The following is an 18,545-nucleotide window of genomic DNA, read 5'->3' on the forward strand; positions in this document are numbered from 1 at the left end:
GTTCGCTTGTTGACCTGACTGCTTCTGTTGTTCTTATTTGTAAGTAGCTTTGGATAAAATCGTCTGTTAAATGATTAAATGTAAATGTTTATACAGGACGGTACAGAAAGTGCACAAGTGGGAGAGAGTGGAGGGGACGGCGTCAGAAAGGACCGAGCGCTGGGACACTTTCAAGGATCACCCGAAGCACAACCACACTGTATACACTAAGGCTGTTGGTTCTAACATTTTAGAGTGCCCTGCGGTAGAAATCTCATTCTGCATTCCCCACGGTAAAGAAGACACAGTCCGGGGGGGTTCCCATTAGAAATCAATTACAGGTCCCGAATTATTTCATATTTGCCTGTACATTTTTTATTTATTTTGAGCGAATTTGAGTCGTGACCTGTCAATGGAGTACAAAAACTGTGAACACAAGAAAGGTCAGGTGTTCTGCGAGGTCCTGAAAACATCCTGTCAAAATGAGGTAAGAAAATCGCTAACTTTATCTTTATTATCTTTTGAAAATAGTAAAGTATTACCAGAGTTTACAAATGGGTAGTTAAAAGGACATGTAACCTGCAGATAAATAAATACTCGTGTGTCTATTTTTGCATTGCTTTATCACAGCTGATCAAGTTAGATGCTCACCTAATGTGTTACTGGTAAGTTATGTGTTAATCTCTTTTAGAGATTTTCCCATATTTTCCTGATATGAATCCCATGCATTAGGTGTGTTATATATGTTTGTATTCTTATAATAGTTTCAAAGTGTTTTCTGCAACATATAAGTGCAAATGTCGTTATTTAAATAATATAATTTTAATGAATTAATGAAAATAAAAAAAAAAATAAAAAAAAAAGGATTGTTTAAAGCCATGGTTCTCAAAGTGTCAGGCCCCCTCTAGTTGTTTTGCAGGTGAATCACTAAATTAAACTAATTAATGTTAATACATTTTAACTTAATCTTTGAGTAAGTTTTTTTTTTTTGCACATTTAAGTATGTTACAGTTAAAGTACAGTACAGTTTTGTAACTTTGTAACTTTTTTTTTCATTTACCTGTGTATGTAAGCACAGTTGTAGTGTTAATGTTCAAACTGTATTTACCATGGTAAAGTGTCTGACAATTAATTTTCTTAGAATAAAACTGCCTCATTTTTTAACTGTAGAGCTGTAGCTGAATAGTTTGGCCTACTACGCTGCTGAAATGTAATGTTGGTCATTATGGTGCAACTTAATATTTAATAACAAATATTTTCTGAAGTGGTACTTGGTATAAAAAGTTTGAGAATCAATGGTTTAAAGAAATGGTATAATATGAAATTCTGCTTTTTAAGAACTTTTCAGTAAACCATTTCTTCTTTCCCCTTGTAGAGTCATCGAGGATCCAGCTTGTTCTTGAAACATTGGTAAGAAATTGTTCATCTGCTTCATTGCACTGTCACTTCTGCTAGAGATGCTTTGACCTTTTGTGATAGGTTTTGGTTGTGCTTAGTTTAATAAAAATGTACTGAATTTGATTTTACTTGTTTTACTACACTGTAATGTTAGTGTTCTGATTAAAACAGTGTAACTAGGGGCTCTGAAAACACTGCTTGTGAATAATTTGTTAATATTGTACATTTTCATCTGAATACATTAAATAAGTGTTTAATGAATAGTGTTGTCCACTTTGGTTCCAACCTCACTGTTACTGAACTGTAAAGTGAAAATATTGTGTGATTTATTTTGCATTCAGTTTTCAGTTAAATATATTTCACAATATCAAAGTTATTGTGAAACATTGTGAACATACCTAAACAAACTGGTTAAATCTTATGTTCCCTCCAGAAGTTTGCCCTCTGCAAGTGAACGACGCCTTGTGGTGCCATCCCAGAGAGGTTCATAATCACTCTCTCGGACCTTTTCCTGGACTGTGCCCAGCTGCTGGAATCACCTCCCAATCTCAATCCGAACTGCTGAGTCTTGACTCATTTTCAAGAAACATCTTAAGACTCATCTTTTTCACCAGAACTTAACCAACTAATGCTAGCACTTTTCCTTCTTTTCTTGTCTTTTATATATATAAAAAAAAAAAAAACCTGGCTATGCGTTCTGTACTAGACTAACTGAGACTTGTCATGGCACTTGTATACTGTTGTTGTTCGCTTGTTGACCTGACTGCTTCTGTTGTTCTTATTTGTAAGTAGCTTTGGATAAAATCGTCTGTTAAATGATTAAATGTAAATGTTTATACAGGACGGTACAGAAAGTGCACAAGTGGGAGAGAGTGGAGGGGACGGCGTCAGAAAGGACCTAGGGCTGGGACACTTTCAAGGATCACCCGAAGCACAACCACACTGTATACACTAAGGCTGCTGGTTCTAACATTTTAGAGTGCCCTGCGGTAGAAATCTCATTCTGCATTCCCCACGGTAAAGAAGACACAGTCCGGGGGGGTTCCCATTAGAAATCAACTGGTGGAAGGTTCCCTTCTCGAACTGTTCAACACATTTTCACTGCACAAATGTACACAACTCTTGTAATGAGACACATTACTAAAACATGTTTTTGACAGAAACTGTAGGTTTCCACCAAAATAAAAGATCCACTGGTTTCAGTCATAAAGGTACAAGGGTTTGTCTTGTAAGTGCTGCAAAAAAATATGCATTTATGTGCCAAATTATTTCACAAAAACCTTTAAATATTATTGTATTTGGATTGTTCTACTACCTGTTTTTAGCATTACCTCTATGCATACTCTGCATAATAAAGTGTGGGATTATTTTCATCTGTTTCCAAAATTTAACTGCTGTTTGACAATTTTGAGCGTGTGGAAGTTTATTGAAGTTGTTTGTAAAGCCATTGCTGCCAGTCATTAGATTTTTAGCCTTGCATGTACATTGTTGATCTAAATGCCAACTAGGATCTAGGTGTATTTACACACGGTGCAAGGTACGACGGGGAAACCACGTCGTGTTATCAACGCTGATTAACTTTTCAAAATCAACACCTCATTCAGCTTTCATCCCAGGGCTGCAGCACGACCCTAATTCACCCATAATGCAGGTAAGACGGTGAAACAGCGTCGCGATTTCAACGGTGAATCCACGTCGTGATTTCAACGTTGATCCAATTTGCAAAATCGAAAGGTTATTCAACGTTGATTCAACGTCGGGATTTCAACAGTGAATCAGCGTTGTGATTTCAACCATACATCAACGTCACGATTTCAACGGTGAATCAACGTCGTGATTTCAACGTTGATCCAATTTGCAAAATCGAAAGGTTTTTCAACGTTGATTCAACCATGGTACCTGACGTTGTTTCAACGTTGAATCAACGTTGAAATGCCGGCTGGGGAGTAAATCCTTTTCACGGAACACGTTAAAATTAATTTTGCTATTAAGTTCTGGCGCTTTAAATTATTTAGGCTTCAAAATTGAAGTTACATTATTATGTGAACATTATGGACAAAACGTAAGTTTCATTTAACAATGGCTGAACTTTTTTTTTTGTGATAACCCAAAAACCTATAGAAAAACCCGCCTACAAAGTGACGTCATAGCCCCCAGTTCCCCCACTATAAAACGGGAAGAATAAAAAAAAATTCCGGGAAGAATAACAAATTGCAATAATCGGCAAAACTGTTTGTGCTACAAACCAGTGTGTTTATGATTAAGAAATAACATTCAAATAATATGATAAGAAACACCAGTTTGCAGTATCAACGAGCAAAACGAGCTGTTTTGAATAAAACTCTCACACTTTAAGCAAGGGAGAAAATGAAAATATAACAGTTGACTTCGATGTGATTCACAATTGATATGAATTCACAGAAGTGCATTTAATAAATACATTTTGTGATAAACGTTATCTGTTTAAAGTGTTTCTGACTCCTCGAGTAAATAGCTCACAACTCGAGTTCAGTCTCCTAAACACACATCGTGACATTTATGATAGTAGAAACACACTGAACTTACCGATTAATAAAAGACAGAAGCTTTGGTTTGCAGCGATCAGAAATGCGCTCTTATCACAAGATTGTGTGTTGGTTTCGAATTACACGTGAACCCCTGTAAACGCTCTGACGAGCACCACCCCGACTGTGATTGGTCAATCCTGAAACCAAGCGGCTGTGATTGGTCCATCCTGACTCTAGACGGCTGTGATTGCCTCATATAGGGTTGAGTGCATCATTTTTCTGTAGTTGAAACATAACAAATGAGTGTTTAACGAAAATAAGTGACTGAATCACGAAGCCTGCATTTATTTGATCCAAAATACATTACTGTATTTTCAGCATCATTACTCCAGTCTTTAGTGTCACACGATCTTCAGAAATCAGAATAATATGATGATTTACTGCTCAAGAGACATTTCTGATTATTATCAATGTTGAAAAGTTTTTTCAGGATTCATTGATGAATATAAATATCCAGGTTTCAGCATTTATTTGAAATAAAAAGCTTTTGTAACATTATACACTATACCATTCAAAAGCGTCAGTATAATTTTTCTGATTTAAATTCCTTTGCGAAATAAATTATATAAATTAATACTTTTATTTAGCAATGATGATTTAAATTGATAAAAAGTGATGAAAAGGACATTTATAATGTTTCAAAATATTTTTTTATTTTAGATAAATACTGTTCTTCTGAACTTTGTATTCATTAAAGCAGTGGTTCCCAACCTTTTTCCTTGGGGCCCCCCCATGTACATATTTAACAATCCGGGACCCCCCCCCCCCTCCCCCACATATATATATATATATATATATATATATATATATATATATATATATATATAATGTATATTAGTGCTGGGAAAAAATTTATCGCATCCAAAATAAAAATGTTTGTGTTTGCATATTATATATGTGTGTACTGTGTATAATTATTTTGTATATATAAATACACATATATGCATGCATATATTTAATATTTTTATTTATTTATATATAAATTATTTATATTTATATATAATATAAATTATGTATTAGGCTACTGTATATACATTATATACAAGCAAAAAAATTAAATTAATACATGCATATGCGTTTATTTATATACAAAATAATTATACACAGTTCACACACACATATATTATGCAAACAAAAACTTTTATTTTGAATGCAATTAATTTTTTTCCCAGCACTAATATATATATATATATATATATATATATATATATATATATATATATATATATATATATATATATATATAAGGGGTTTAACGGTTCACAAAATTCACGCTTCGGTTCGATATTAAAACTAACATAATAAAGTGTGATATTTTTTACTTTGAGTAATTCTGGAGCTATAATTTATTCTTCTTATGAGCATATAAAACAAAACAGCTTCTTGGAAAAAATGAAATATTGTAGTAGTTATAAACCAAGGTTTATTTTATTTCAGATTAACATTTGAGGGCAGCAATTGTATTCATAATGTCAAAATGAAACCGACGTAATGTTACTTGAAGGCATTATAGCCTACTATTTCTGCCAAACTTTCATGGTTGCAGTTAATGTTACTACAGTAATACATGGTGAATGTTGCAGATCTGGACACTGGATAGTTCATTCACGGCACAATGTTTCTTCCTGGTTTCCACGCGCTGTTTGATCCGCTAATAACAGAGAAATGTGAATGTTTCTCTCTAGATCTTGCAGCGATGTTATTACTTCTGTGGCAAATTCAATTGCTTTCTTTACTGGATCTCTTATTAGCGCTGTGTAGTAACAGCGTCGCATGATCACGATCAGCTCGCGCTGCACTGGCCCAAACTGACAAACGGTCCATCAACCACACAATAACCATAGACAGTAAAAGAAATGGACACAGCGACCCCATTGGAACTCAATTGAGACGAATGAAGCCCAGTTTTAGCGGTTTTTAGCACTTCCGTTTCTGACGCGCAGACTCAAACGAAGCTTGACGACGTCAGCAACCTGTCTGCCAGATGTAAATCTTCTAGTGGCTGTGCGTGAAAACTGCCATCGTTAATCTTGCAGAGACGGCGAGCTTGAGCGGGGAGTTCTTTGTCGTGAGTGAGCAGGAGTAAGTATTCTGATTAATTATTTTGTATAGTATTTTAAAATGTAACGCCAGTACGCCATATTAAGTTAATTGCCTGCGAGCTTCTCCTCCTGTCTGTACGGTAATGCGACAGAGAGCCGAGTGGTTATGACGCAATCGTTAGCCTATTTTTTACAAAAACTGTTTATACGGGGCCATAATGTAACATAGAAGGTAATGGAGCCCTTTATATATTGTCGTGTATCTTTAGAAATGAATAATGGACAAACAGAGTCTTTAAACGCCTCAGATGTAAAGTTATTCGCTGTCAAAGTGACGCCAAAATGAATGGGAGTCAATGGGAGTGCTAACGCAAGTGAAGTTCTGCTAAAAGATGGCAGCCCCCACCCGACTTCAACTTCCGGTCGAGTTCCTTGCCCCTTGACAATAACGCGCAGTTTCGTTCCGCTTGCATTATGTTTGCCATTTGATGTTGGGCACTGTTGTGGTCGCGCCGACGTATCTTACATTATGAGCGCGTTTGCCACGCGCAACGCGCCTATATTTAAAATAACGAAATTGTAATTGATATCGGCATTGTTAGCATATGATTTTTTTAAAAACTTTGAAAAAATATCTTTATATAAAATTATTAGTAGAACATTTTATGCATCTTTATTCACCTCAAATCCGCTCCCGCGCCCCCCCTGTGAACTCTGGCGCGGACCCCAGGTTGGGAACCAATGCATTAAAGAAACCTGAAAAAAATGTATATATAATAATAAAAATGATATATTCAAATAGAAAGCAGTTATTTTAAATGAAATATTTCACAATATTACAGCTTTTGCTGTATTTTGTATCAAATAACTGCAGGCTTCAAGTTTGCCTGAATAAGCAAAACATCATTGATATTCACCTCATATTCATATCATATTCCTGAAGGCAGCGGGTGTAGAACGACATCTTCACTGAATTGACATTTGACCAAAAATGACTGAGCTGGCTTATCTCAAACCAGGAATTAACTGTGCACAAGTCAACTGGCTGATGATTTAAGGGTTAGTTCACCTACAAATGGTATATAATGGAGTATATGACTTTCTTCTTACATTAAAATGTATATTAAAAATGGTCTTTGATCTTCCAAGTTGTTTAATGGCAGTCAGCGGGTGTTGCAGTGCATCAGTCCAAATTAAGTTAAATAAAGAGCATCCATCCATAATAAAAAGTGCCTCACACAACACCTCCCAGACAGCAAACTGACTACGAAACGCATCCGCCGCGGAGGTACAGTGAACTCCGGAACGGATCCAGAAAGCGGATCCGAAACTGCGTCCACTTGCACGCGGATCCGGTCCGACACCGCTGCGGTCCCTTTGCGTATCCGTACATAAATGGGTACATCCGCCCCGGCTTCGCTTTGGATCCGCGAATGAGCCGCATATCTGCTCCGGGTCCGTTTTGGACCCGGTCATATGAGCATCGTATCCGGCCCGGGTCCGTTTTGGACCCGTTCATAAAATTCCGTCTGCAATGCCACTTTTTTCCACCACACTGCCTGATAACATCCTCTTCATCCAAAATTCATGCTGTGAATCCAGTGTGTGAACGTGATTGAACTGTGCCTTGTTAAAGATGCCAGGAGAAGAAATAGCTGTGAAATCCGAGGCTTTTAGTGTCTCTGGGTTTTGGTATGTGATACATTAGGCTGCATTACATTTTGCTGACGCATTTTTAACCAAAGCGACTAACATGCTAGCCTACACAGTTTTCTTTTTAAGGCAATTCTATCAACAATTATATATATATATATATATATATATATATATATATATATATATATATATATATATATATATATATATATATAATGTAGAGTACAAAAAGAGCATCAGTGAGTGCTGTTTTTAAACAGTGTCAGTTCTAAGTGATAGGATCAGCAAGACTAGTTGTAAGTACTACAAGAGGGGATGTTTTCTGATTATAATGAAATTCTGGGAAATGGGAATGTGTTTTATATCTGTTAAGTTGTATGTAACCATTTACAGTTGACATGAGACATAAGTAGCAAACATACGTTTTTTTAGTATTGGAATGCAAGTCGGATTATTGAAAAGGAGCAGTAAGTTGGTTGTATTCTATCTTGCAGTTGATCGTGGTGGGGTTTAAACACACTGGGCTCCAGGCCAATAGAATTTGTAAAGGGCATGGTCTCTGAATTGGAAAACAACATGTAGCCTGCGACAGACTATTTAAATTAAAACTGAAACAATTTGAAACGAATAAAAATTTTATTTAACAAAAGAAAACATGACCATAAGTAGCCTAATCATCTGCCTCAGCCTGGTTAGACCGGTTGGTCAGGCGCCTCCTTGCCGCACCACGGTCTGCAGCCAAGTTAAACCATCTTATGGCATAACGTTGAATGTCTGTGGCTGTGCGACACAAACTATTTGCACGTACAGCACCTGTAGACACAAAATGAGGTTTTAAATTCAGCATGCATTTGGTAGGCTACTTAAGCCCGGGCTGCCCAGTTATTGGCTGGAATTAATCAGTGTTGCCAGATTGGGCATCTTTTGACTTCGTTGGCTGGGGAAAATAAGCTGGTGTTACAATATATTCGGTTCTCGAAATATTTGGTTCCAATGGGTGGAGCTATCATGAATACTCACGAGACCATAGCATGGGCGGGGCGACAAATACAAGTGAGTGGAACAGAAATTATTAGCGTGAGCGCCTCGTTTTGTTTTATGGATTATTTATTTCAAACAGGTAATAAAGTTGAACGAAGTTAAGCTTAACTACTCAGACATCCCAAATCTCCTGGAAGTTCCGGGAGTCTCCCGCATATTGAAAGCGGCTCCCTGAGACCCGCAAATTAGTTAAAATCTCCCAGAATCTAGACCGAGCGAGCAAAAGCACGCATGCGAAACAGATACTGTGTTTACTGTGTTGGGGTGGGGGGGTGGGGGGGGGGGTTGTTGCTGACATTCTATGATATAGAACTGTTCATTGACAGATTAGTATTTTTAAAAGGTGTGTGATTGCTGTTTAAATAAATATTATATTCTTGTGTCTTTATTCTGTCTCCCAAAGTTGTCTGCATATTATTAAAATAACCTTTAAATTATAGGCTGATTGTTTAAGTCAACATAAGACCTTGGAGTTGCATGTTGCATGCTTTGGATGTTGCTTTATACTGACTCAACTGAAAATCTTTTTGATACACAACCTTTACTTTATCAAAGGTTGTCATAAATGCTAAGCTTTCAGATGCATTAACAATTGTTTTCTCTAGCAATGCTTTAGAACGTTGGTCAAATTAATTTATAATAATTACTAACCATTAATCATAAAAATTAGGCCTACATATTATCAGTTTAGTAATTTTATCATTCTTATGTAATCTTTTTGAACCAGGCTCATGCATCAGACGAACCATGTCTAGCTGGACATGTCTACTTTTAAAATAAGCCATTTAAATAGAATAATAATAACAATAATTTTATATTTAGGCCTATGTAATTCAAATGAAACCAACCAGAGGTGCAGTGTTTCCAGTCTGAACTCATTATCTGTAATGATGTCACACCATATTCGGTCATCTACACAATTCGTGAATTCTGTTCATAATTCTAAGTAGCCTATAGCCTATAATTAAAACATTTAAAGTAGACTAATTACGGGGAAAACTTAACTTATTTTAATATACATTTTAATATATTTTATTCCATGTCGTTGTAGATCACAGGCTAAAGTAAAATTCAAATGGTGTTTTATGAATAAAGTTGTCAAGTCTGCTTTGTCAATAACAAGCAGCCCGGAAAAATATAATATTATTTTATTATTAATTTAATTAATTAATTAATTAATTAATTAATTAATTAATTATTATTATTATTATTATTATTATTATTAATATTATTATTATTATTATTATTATTATTATTATTATTATATCTTACAAGCACCACTAGCAAAGAATTCGCAGGATTATTAATAAACTCTGCTGTCTGCCGCTTCTCTCCTGGTGAAGATAACCTGAGCAGCGGTTGCTGCTTGTTGGTGCAGTACAGAGGGGATGAAAGGGGCGTTTCAGCGCCGCCCACACATTCAAACAAATATTAAAGCATAATCTCATTTTTTACCCACAAACAAAAATACGAAAAATCCATTGTTTCTTAAACAAAACGAAAAAAACGAAAATCAAACCGTTTCTCATTTATCTTTATTTATTTTTAAATAGAAAATCGAATGACCAAAAGATACACGGACCCATCTTGAAAAGCTTGTAAAATTGCTTCTTTTGACTTAGGCAAAATAAGGCACACAAAAGTCACACTTTTGACATAGGCGATTATACTACAGGGGTAGAATTGCACGATCTGTTCAACTGAGGATGTGGGCAATTTTACATCACGAGAAGATATCTTATGCAAAATAAATCATTTTTGTCAAAAAATGACGTAGGCAATTATTTTAGGAAGGTGACGATATGTGTTTGTACACTAATAAACCACGAAAAAACACATGGAAGCTGCAAAATCATATAGAGAAGTAGTTGGTAAGCAGGAAAGAGTGCAAAATTTTGACAAACTAACATTAATAACCTAAGGTTATGTGGTAAAGATCCGAATGAGCTCTAGCTCTTACTGCAATTCTTCCTTCTATTTATTATCCCGATATAGGCTACGTTCAGATTGTCAGTCCAAAAGAACTAACATTAGCACCAAGCTAGCACCAAGTTACTGCAATGAATTAGACTACATACTTTCCCAAATTAAAACAACTTAACATAGGACGTCCGCGATAGAGCTCGAATATGGGTAATGGGAATTAAAAGCATGGGCTACTTTATGCTACACAAGCCTACTGCAACGGCTAATAAAATGGCAACCAAAATCCACGAAAATTTTACCAAAACCTTCGACAAAGCAGGTAACACCGATAGATTATATTTCAATGACAGATATAACATTAATAAAATATATCTTAACGTTACACTTACTTGGCAGCCGAACTTCACGCGAAGGAGATCCCAATTCCCACACGGCGGTTATCTAAGGCGCGTCCGAAGTGCGGATCCGTATGTGATCTGTTCTGGGTCCGCTGATTAAAAGCGCAGGCGGGGCCGATCCTGGAGGCGGGGCCGATCCTGTTAGTGCAGCGAAAACGAATCTGACAGTCAGGCAGATCTGGCGGCTTGAGGGCGGGTCCGCCACGGACTCCTTTGCTGTGTGGGCTTTGATTGGCTGTGTAACCCACACATTTGACTATCATGTTTCTAATCACTTGTTGTGTATGTCTTTTAACTATTGAATAGCTTAAGGATTCATATTCATGTTTAGTATGTAAAGTTTAGTCAAGTCACCTTTATTTATATAGTGCTTTAAACAGAAAAGATTGTTTCAAAGCAACTGAACAACATTCATTAGGAAAACAGTGTGTCAATAATGCAAAATGACAGTTAAAGGAAGTTCATCATCAGTATGTGTGTGTTTGAATTTCCTTGCTTGAAACGTCAGTTATTTCAGTTATTTGCAGTGGCGGTTCTACATAGAGGCCTAGGGAGGCCCGTGCTTCTGTAGACATGTCCCTGGCCACCCCTGCAGCCACCCCCGTGCTTTAAAAAACAAACAAACAAACAAACAAAAGTATTATGATTTTACATAGAGATGTTCTGATACCCTTTTTCTCTTCCCGATTCCGATACCTGGGCTCAGGGTATCGGCCGATACTGAGTACTGATCCGATACCTGGGTGTGTATCTGTATATACAGCTGTATACACTACTAGCCCTGTGTAAATTGCTAGAATTATTTTATGGTGTGCTTCAGACCTTTCCCTTAATAAAACAATAACAAATACATGGTGAACTACTGTATTTATTACAGTTTTTTTTTATTATCTGACATGAATTTGACAGTAATATTATTTATTTTCTTAAGCGAAAAAGAACTTAAAATGCAGCAAAAATGTATTTTAGTTTTACAATATAACTGTATAAAAAACTGCAACAAATAAGTCTAGGAATATAAAAAATATATATTAATCACATAATCTCTTTACAACAAAACAGAGACATATCTGAATCTACTGTAGGCTGCAACAGTAGCTAAATATATTGTCAATTTACTCACATTAAAACACACATTTATTTTGATGGGCTGCCATGAAGATCTTTGAGTGTCTGTGTTTATGATATGACAGTTTTCTCAAATGAAACGGTAAATTCTCATGAAGTGACGGTTTATGGCTTTGTGTCCTCATATAGTGACACACAGCAGATACTACAAAACAGCGAGCTCCCACGCATCTGCGCCTGTCACCCACAGAGATGTAGAGTAATATTTAAATAGTATTTTGCAGTTTAATATTCGCAGACACTAGTATATATTTGGCTACAGTCTGGAGCCCTGCGCTTAGACTAACACGGAAGCGACTGAACGCAGCTGCGGGGACCGAATATACTCGGGAGTCGGTAACTTACTACCGGTAATACAGAGATGCTGGTATCACCAGCACCGACTTGGTAGTGAAGTGCCAGTATTTGTGGCATCCCTACTCACCGTTTTACTGTCTGGTTGGTCCAGTCTGAAATACTGCTAAACAGCAGACATACTGCTAACCACTGATCTATAATATAGAAGCTGCTTCACTGTCTTTTGGCAGTTTAGAACGTGATGAGTGATCCAGTCATATATAGATCAGTGCTGCTAACGCGTCTTCATTTCTTCTACGCTGCTCTAAACAGGGATTGCTTGTGGCAACACAGCACAACTTCCTGTGTTTGCAATACATTATGAGCAGTGAAGAAGAACTGTGCAGCGGTTAGGCAAAGTTAGCGGTCATAACTAGGTCTTGTTTAAGAAAATGGTATCGGATCGGTATATGGGTTCATGTACTCACCGATGCCGATGCCAGAATTTGTTGTGGTATTGGTGATATTTCCGATACTAGTATCGGAATCGGAACAACTCTTATTGTACACGCGAGCGCCTAAAGTGCAACTGATGCGACGCAACGTTCTACACGGGTAAATTAGTGCAGCGCACCCAAACACTGTTGCCTGCGGTGCTGCTCGGTGAATGAGAGCTCAGCAATTATCGTTTCTGGAGAGAGGAGCTACGATTTCTTCTTTTGCAAGAGTCAAAAGTAAGCAAAACTATTTCATCTCTCGTAAGTGACTCGTTGTTCTTGGCATAACCGTGATACTTTTCTTCCTCACACTGGTAATGAAATCAAGTTTGTAAATGTCTGGTCTCGATATGTTTAAAAAATGTAATAATATTCAGGGATGCAAACAGCACGCTTTTTGGTGCCTCCCGCTTTTTTCACGTCAGTTTGGGTGACTTGGGTCTGAGAAGGTCTCTCTTTTTTGACCATACTTGTTTACATCCCTGATATTTCAGCAAACTTATCAAAGCAGAAGCGAATATCTAAATGTTAGTATCGTTGCTAGGTCTACACAATGATGTGATGTTAACCACGTAACTTCATCCATCTTGGCTGTTGCAGTACGATAACAAATTTGAGTAAAGTAATAAACAGGCTATCTTCCGTGTTAAGTAGGGAGGGATGGTTAGGCAGCTAAATGTAATGCATGCCCCTGCGTTTTTTTCCTTCTAATAGTTATCATGAAACGAGGAAGGGACATTGCGTCTTTTTTGGCCCCAGTAAACAAAACAGTCAGAGAAGCAAATCAAGGTATTGAGAGAGTTGAGGAGCAGGAAGAGGGAGAACCAGAGGAGTCGGTGAAGGTTGGAGAGAGGGCATATGATGAAAGTGAGGACTCTGACACGGAGGAAGAAATTCCAGAGGGTGAAGAGCATGAAAAAGAGGGTGAGGAGCATGAAGAAGAGGGTGAGGAGCATGAAGAAGAGGGTGAGGAGGAAGAAAACATTCAGGGAAAGATAGGGGAACAGCCAGAGGGACAGAAAGTGGATCCATGTGGATCAAGTACTGCACTATCCGGTTTGTGATGAAGAAGGTTCTTACTATTTGCAAAGCAGTGCAATTATAATTTCATTGCAGGCCAGCTGTGTGTCCTTAAAATGGTGCTTTTTGCTGTAAATAATTTTTTTTTTTGTGTCAAAATGGCTCTGTTTCTTTTTTTAAGTAAATACATGGCCTACATTTTGAATACATGATTCATGGCATACAAAACATGCGGACATACATGCATAAGTAAATAAATGCTGTAGTTTGTGCCTTATGTTTAATGTACATCTTTCTACAGATATCAGCAAGTCTAAGAATGATGTACCAGTACAGCCCAACTTGAATATATTCCCAACCTCTTTGCTGGGGGACAGAAGATGGAGCTTCAGGCCAAACTGCTATAATTTTCATCCATGGTTTGAGTATCGTCATGAAGGATTCTACATATTGCTATTCATGTAAACAGTTTAGCGCAACAAAAGCCCCAGACACTGTTTTTGTTTCAACACCTGGTTTTAGAAACTGGAAAAAAGTAACTATGAGAGGTGCTGCGCTTCTTCGCTTGAGTGGCGATACAAATAAAATGGCGTCAGCGACAAGAGTTTTGGCTGGTTGAAGCACGCACCACGTAAATGTCCCGGATGTGTAATCACACTACCAGTGTTTATGTGCTCAGACTCTCAGTAGTTTCACCAGCCAGAATAACCTTTTTTACACCATCAGTGTTAATTCAACACCATAACATTAACACTTCACTCTAAAACACCATAACACCAGGATTTTAATTCTGGTGATTTTGCTGTGTAGGTACTTATGTACAGTTTTATAAAATAAAAGTGATGTGTTTATATATATTATAGGTAAAATAAGTTGTCTTATATACAGTAAATGATTAATTATTGTGCATTTTTTGTAGCAATAAGTAATGAATGGTTTTACAGTATTGTTCAAAATAATAGCAGTACAATGTGACTAACCAGAATAATCAAGGTTTTTCGTATATTTTTTTATTGCTACGTGGCAAACAAGTTACCAGTAGGTTCAGTAGATTCTCAGAAAACAAATGAGACCCAGCATTCATGATATGCACGCTCTTAAGGCTGTGCAATTGGGCAATTAGTTGAATTAGTTGAAAGGGGTGTGTTCAAAAAAATAGCAGTGTGGCATTCAATCACTGAGGTCATCAATTTTGTGAAGAAACAGGTGTGAATCAGGTGGCCCCTATTTAAGGATGAAGCCAACACTTGTTGAACATGCATTTGAAAGCTGAGGAAAATGGGTCGTTCAAGACATTGTTCAGAAGAACAGCGTACTTTGATTAAAAAGTTGATTAGAGAGGGGAAAACCTATAAAGAGGTGCAAAAAATGATAGGCTGTTCAGCTAAAATGATCTCCAATGCCTTAAAATGGAGAGCAAAACCAGAGAGACGTGGAAGAAAACGGAAGACAACCATCAAAATGGATAGAAGAATAACCAGAATGGCAAAGGCTCAGCCAATGATCACCTCCAGGATGATCAAAGACAGTCTGGAGTTACCTGTAAGTACTGTGACAGTTAGAAGACGTCTGTGTGAAGCTAATCTATTTTCAAGAATCCCCCGCAAAGTCCCTCTGTTAAAAAAAAGCACATCAACTGGCCTAAAGAGAAATGGAGGAACATTTTGTGGACTGATGAGAGTAAAATTGTTCTTTTTGGGTCCAAGGGCCACAGGCAGTTTGTGAGACGACCCCCAAACTCTGAATTCAAGCCACAGTACACAGTGAAGACAGTGAAGCATGGAGGTGCAAGCATCATGATATGGGCATGTTTCTCCTACTATGGTGTTGGGCCTATTTATCGCATACCAGGGATCATGGATCAGTTTGCATATGTTAAAATACTTGAAGAGGTCATGTTGCCCTATGCTGAAGAGGACATGCCCTTGAAATGGTTGTTTCAACAAGACAATGACCCAAAACACACTAGTAAACGGGCAAAGTCTTGGTTCCAAACCAACAAAATTAATGTTATGGAGTGGCCAGCCCAATCTCCAGACCTTAATCCAATTGAGAACTTGTGGGGTGATATCAAAAATGCTGTTTCTGAAGCAAAACCAAGAAATGTGAATGAATTGTGGAATGTTGTTAAAGAATCATGGAGTGGAATAACAGCTGAGAGGTGCCACAAGTTGGTTGACTCCATGCCACACAGATGTCAAGCAGTTTTAAAAAACTGTGGTCATACAACTAAATATTAGTTTAGTGATTCACAGGATTGCTAAATCCCAGAAAAAAAAAAATGTTTGTACAAAATAGTTTTGAGTTTGTACAGTCAAAGGTAGACACTGCTATTTTTTTGAACACACCCCTTTCAACTAATTGCCCAATTGCACAGCCTTAAGAGCGTGCATATCATGAATGCTGGGTCTTGTTTTTTTTCTGACAATCTACTGAACCTACTGGTAACTTGTTTGCCACGTAGCAATAAAAAATATAATAAAAACCTTGATTATTCTGGTTAGTCACATTGTACTGCTATTATTTTGAACAATACTGTACATTAGTTGTGAACACAACTAATGTATAGTTAATAAAACCCTGGTGGTCCCTGACCACTTATTTGCCAAAGGTTGCAGGGGCTGGAGCAATCCACTCCACCAAGTACAGCAATATTTTAGCTACAGCAGATGAAAAGAAAGAATAAAATACAAGAATAGCTTCTCCGTGCTACACATCCTAGTTGTGTGAGCCGTGAAATGATACCTAATGCATCAACTCAATGCATGTTGCCATCAATGGATGCCATAATTGTTTTCAACATTTTTTCCTAAATAGTGTAGGATTAGTAATCCAATCTTTATTTAGTTTTGTTGCACAATACTTGTAGCACAATAGTTTTTTTTTGATTGGCTGAATTATGGCACATTGTAACGCTGGGTTGTGTTGAGCAAGCGAGCCATCTGCAAATAGAGGGTGCACAGGTATCAGGAGAGCAAGCAACTGAGACATTGCACATGGGAAAGAGAATGTACGTGCAAATCCAAATAAACTTCTTGCAAAATTGCAAAAAGTGCAAAATTGATTTTAGTTCACTCTAAATATTTATTCGCGAGATGAACATTTCCATGCAAAACAGGTCAAAATATGATCTTGCATGCACAGAATTTTTGCAGGAACAAAACCCCATATTATTAGAGCAGGGTTCCCGCGGGGTCTTAAAAAGCCTTAAAAGCATTGAATTTATTAATTTGGAAATAATACCTTAAAAAGACTTTAAAAAGTCTTGAATTTTGATGTCTGGGTCTTAAAAATTGTGCTGTATGTAACTTCTATGTATTGTAATTTTCCTCAAAAGTTTCATTTGTCAACCACGATTATTTTGATTAAATGACGTAGTATAAATAAAGAGTGGCGGAACCAGTAATTGAGAACGCAACGCAGCCCCGGGTCACAGTCGAGCGGCAACCTCGCGCTCTCTCTCGTGAAGCCAATAAGGAAGTGACTAAAACTGCAATTCATCGACTGGCCGCTTGAGGCTGGCTGCAGAAGAGAGTCAGTCCCAAGACTCCCCATGTTAAAATGTCCAACTTTACAGCAGAAAAAAACATGTTTACAGCCTGGTTAAAAAAATACGTAGACGCAAAATATGCTCATCGATTCGTCGACCTGTTTTTATTTCTCTAAAAAACATTTGCAAAACGGGGTTTTTCTGCATTGATCTTTTTTTTGGCGGCTGTCAAAGCCTTATTTGATCGGTGAGTGATGTATAATAGAATGACTGCTTGCCTGACAGGGCGCGTACGAGAGAGAGCCCCGGCTGCGCGCGCACTCACAGTCTTCAAACAACACAAGCACTTCTTGCTCTCTCTCTCCCTCGTGCATATTAACCAAAATAATTAAACACGATAGAAAAAGGGCGAAACACCAAAGTTTCATGTGCGCTCGCGCACTCACAGTCTTCAAACTACACGAGCGCTTCTTGCTCTCTCTCTCCCTCGTGCATATTAACCAAAATAATTAAACACGATAGAAAAAGGGCGAAACACCGAAGTTTCATGCGCGCTCGCGCGCTCACAGTCTTCAAACTACACGAGCGCTGTCTTGCTCTCTCTCTCTCTCCCTCGTGCATATTAACCAAAATCAATAGACACGATATAAATTAGAAAAAGGGCGGAACGCTAGACATCAAGTTGTTGTTATTTTCAGCTGAAAGAAGAACTTTTTTTTCAGTAAGCTAGGCCCTATGTGTTCAGTAAGCTTGTTTCAGTAAGCTATGTGTTTTCAAGGCTTCAAGGTTTTATTAAATGCTATCTCTTATATATAAAGTGCAAAGTAATGCATTCTTAGTCAGTCTTTTATTTTGTAATTTTAAGAGCAATAAACATATTGCAATGTTAAGGAATTCATGTTTTTTTCATTAAGATATGTAAATCAACATGTATAAATTGTTAGTTGCCAATTAATGGGGAGATAATCGAAATCGAATCGATCTGGAAAGAATTAATTGTTAGATTAATCGATGCATCGAAAAAATAATCGCTAGATTAATCGTTAAAAAAATAATCGTTTATCCCAGCCCTAATCCAAGCACATGAATGCTCTCAATTTATAAAAACAAATTCCATCGCCTACGTG

The 18,545-nt window shown here is 37.3% G+C and overlaps 1 protein-coding gene and 1 long non-coding RNA gene across 3 annotated transcripts in view; one reads left to right on the top strand and one right to left on the bottom strand.

Annotated features, from left to right (window-relative positions):
* The window catches only part of LOC113078659 (membrane-spanning 4-domains subfamily A member 4A-like), a 42,909-nt gene extending 31,799 nt beyond the window's left edge, over positions 1 to 11,110 (bottom strand). Inside the window, exon 1 of one of the 2 annotated variants that reach the window (XM_026250993.1) lies at positions 10,999 to 11,110. The gene's annotated coding sequence lies outside the window, so the exon portion shown is untranslated. Of the gene's footprint in view, positions 1 to 3,942; positions 4,077 to 10,998 lie in introns of those variants that run through there. The other variant, XM_026250991.1, reaches the window with a different exon arrangement.
* Positions 444 to 1,977, top strand: LOC113078661 (uncharacterized). The gene is made up of 3 exons (XR_003281591.1): positions 444 to 466; positions 1,355 to 1,389; positions 1,811 to 1,977. It is a non-coding gene; the product is annotated as an uncharacterized LOC113078661 (long non-coding RNA).
* Positions 11,111 to 18,545: the final 7,435 nt, after the last annotated feature.

The sequence above is a fragment of the Carassius auratus genome, unplaced genomic scaffold (assembly GCF_003368295.1).
Source record: "Carassius auratus strain Wakin unplaced genomic scaffold, ASM336829v1 scaf_tig00026283, whole genome shotgun sequence".
Classification (NCBI taxonomy): domain Eukaryota; kingdom Metazoa; phylum Chordata; class Actinopteri; order Cypriniformes; family Cyprinidae; genus Carassius; species Carassius auratus.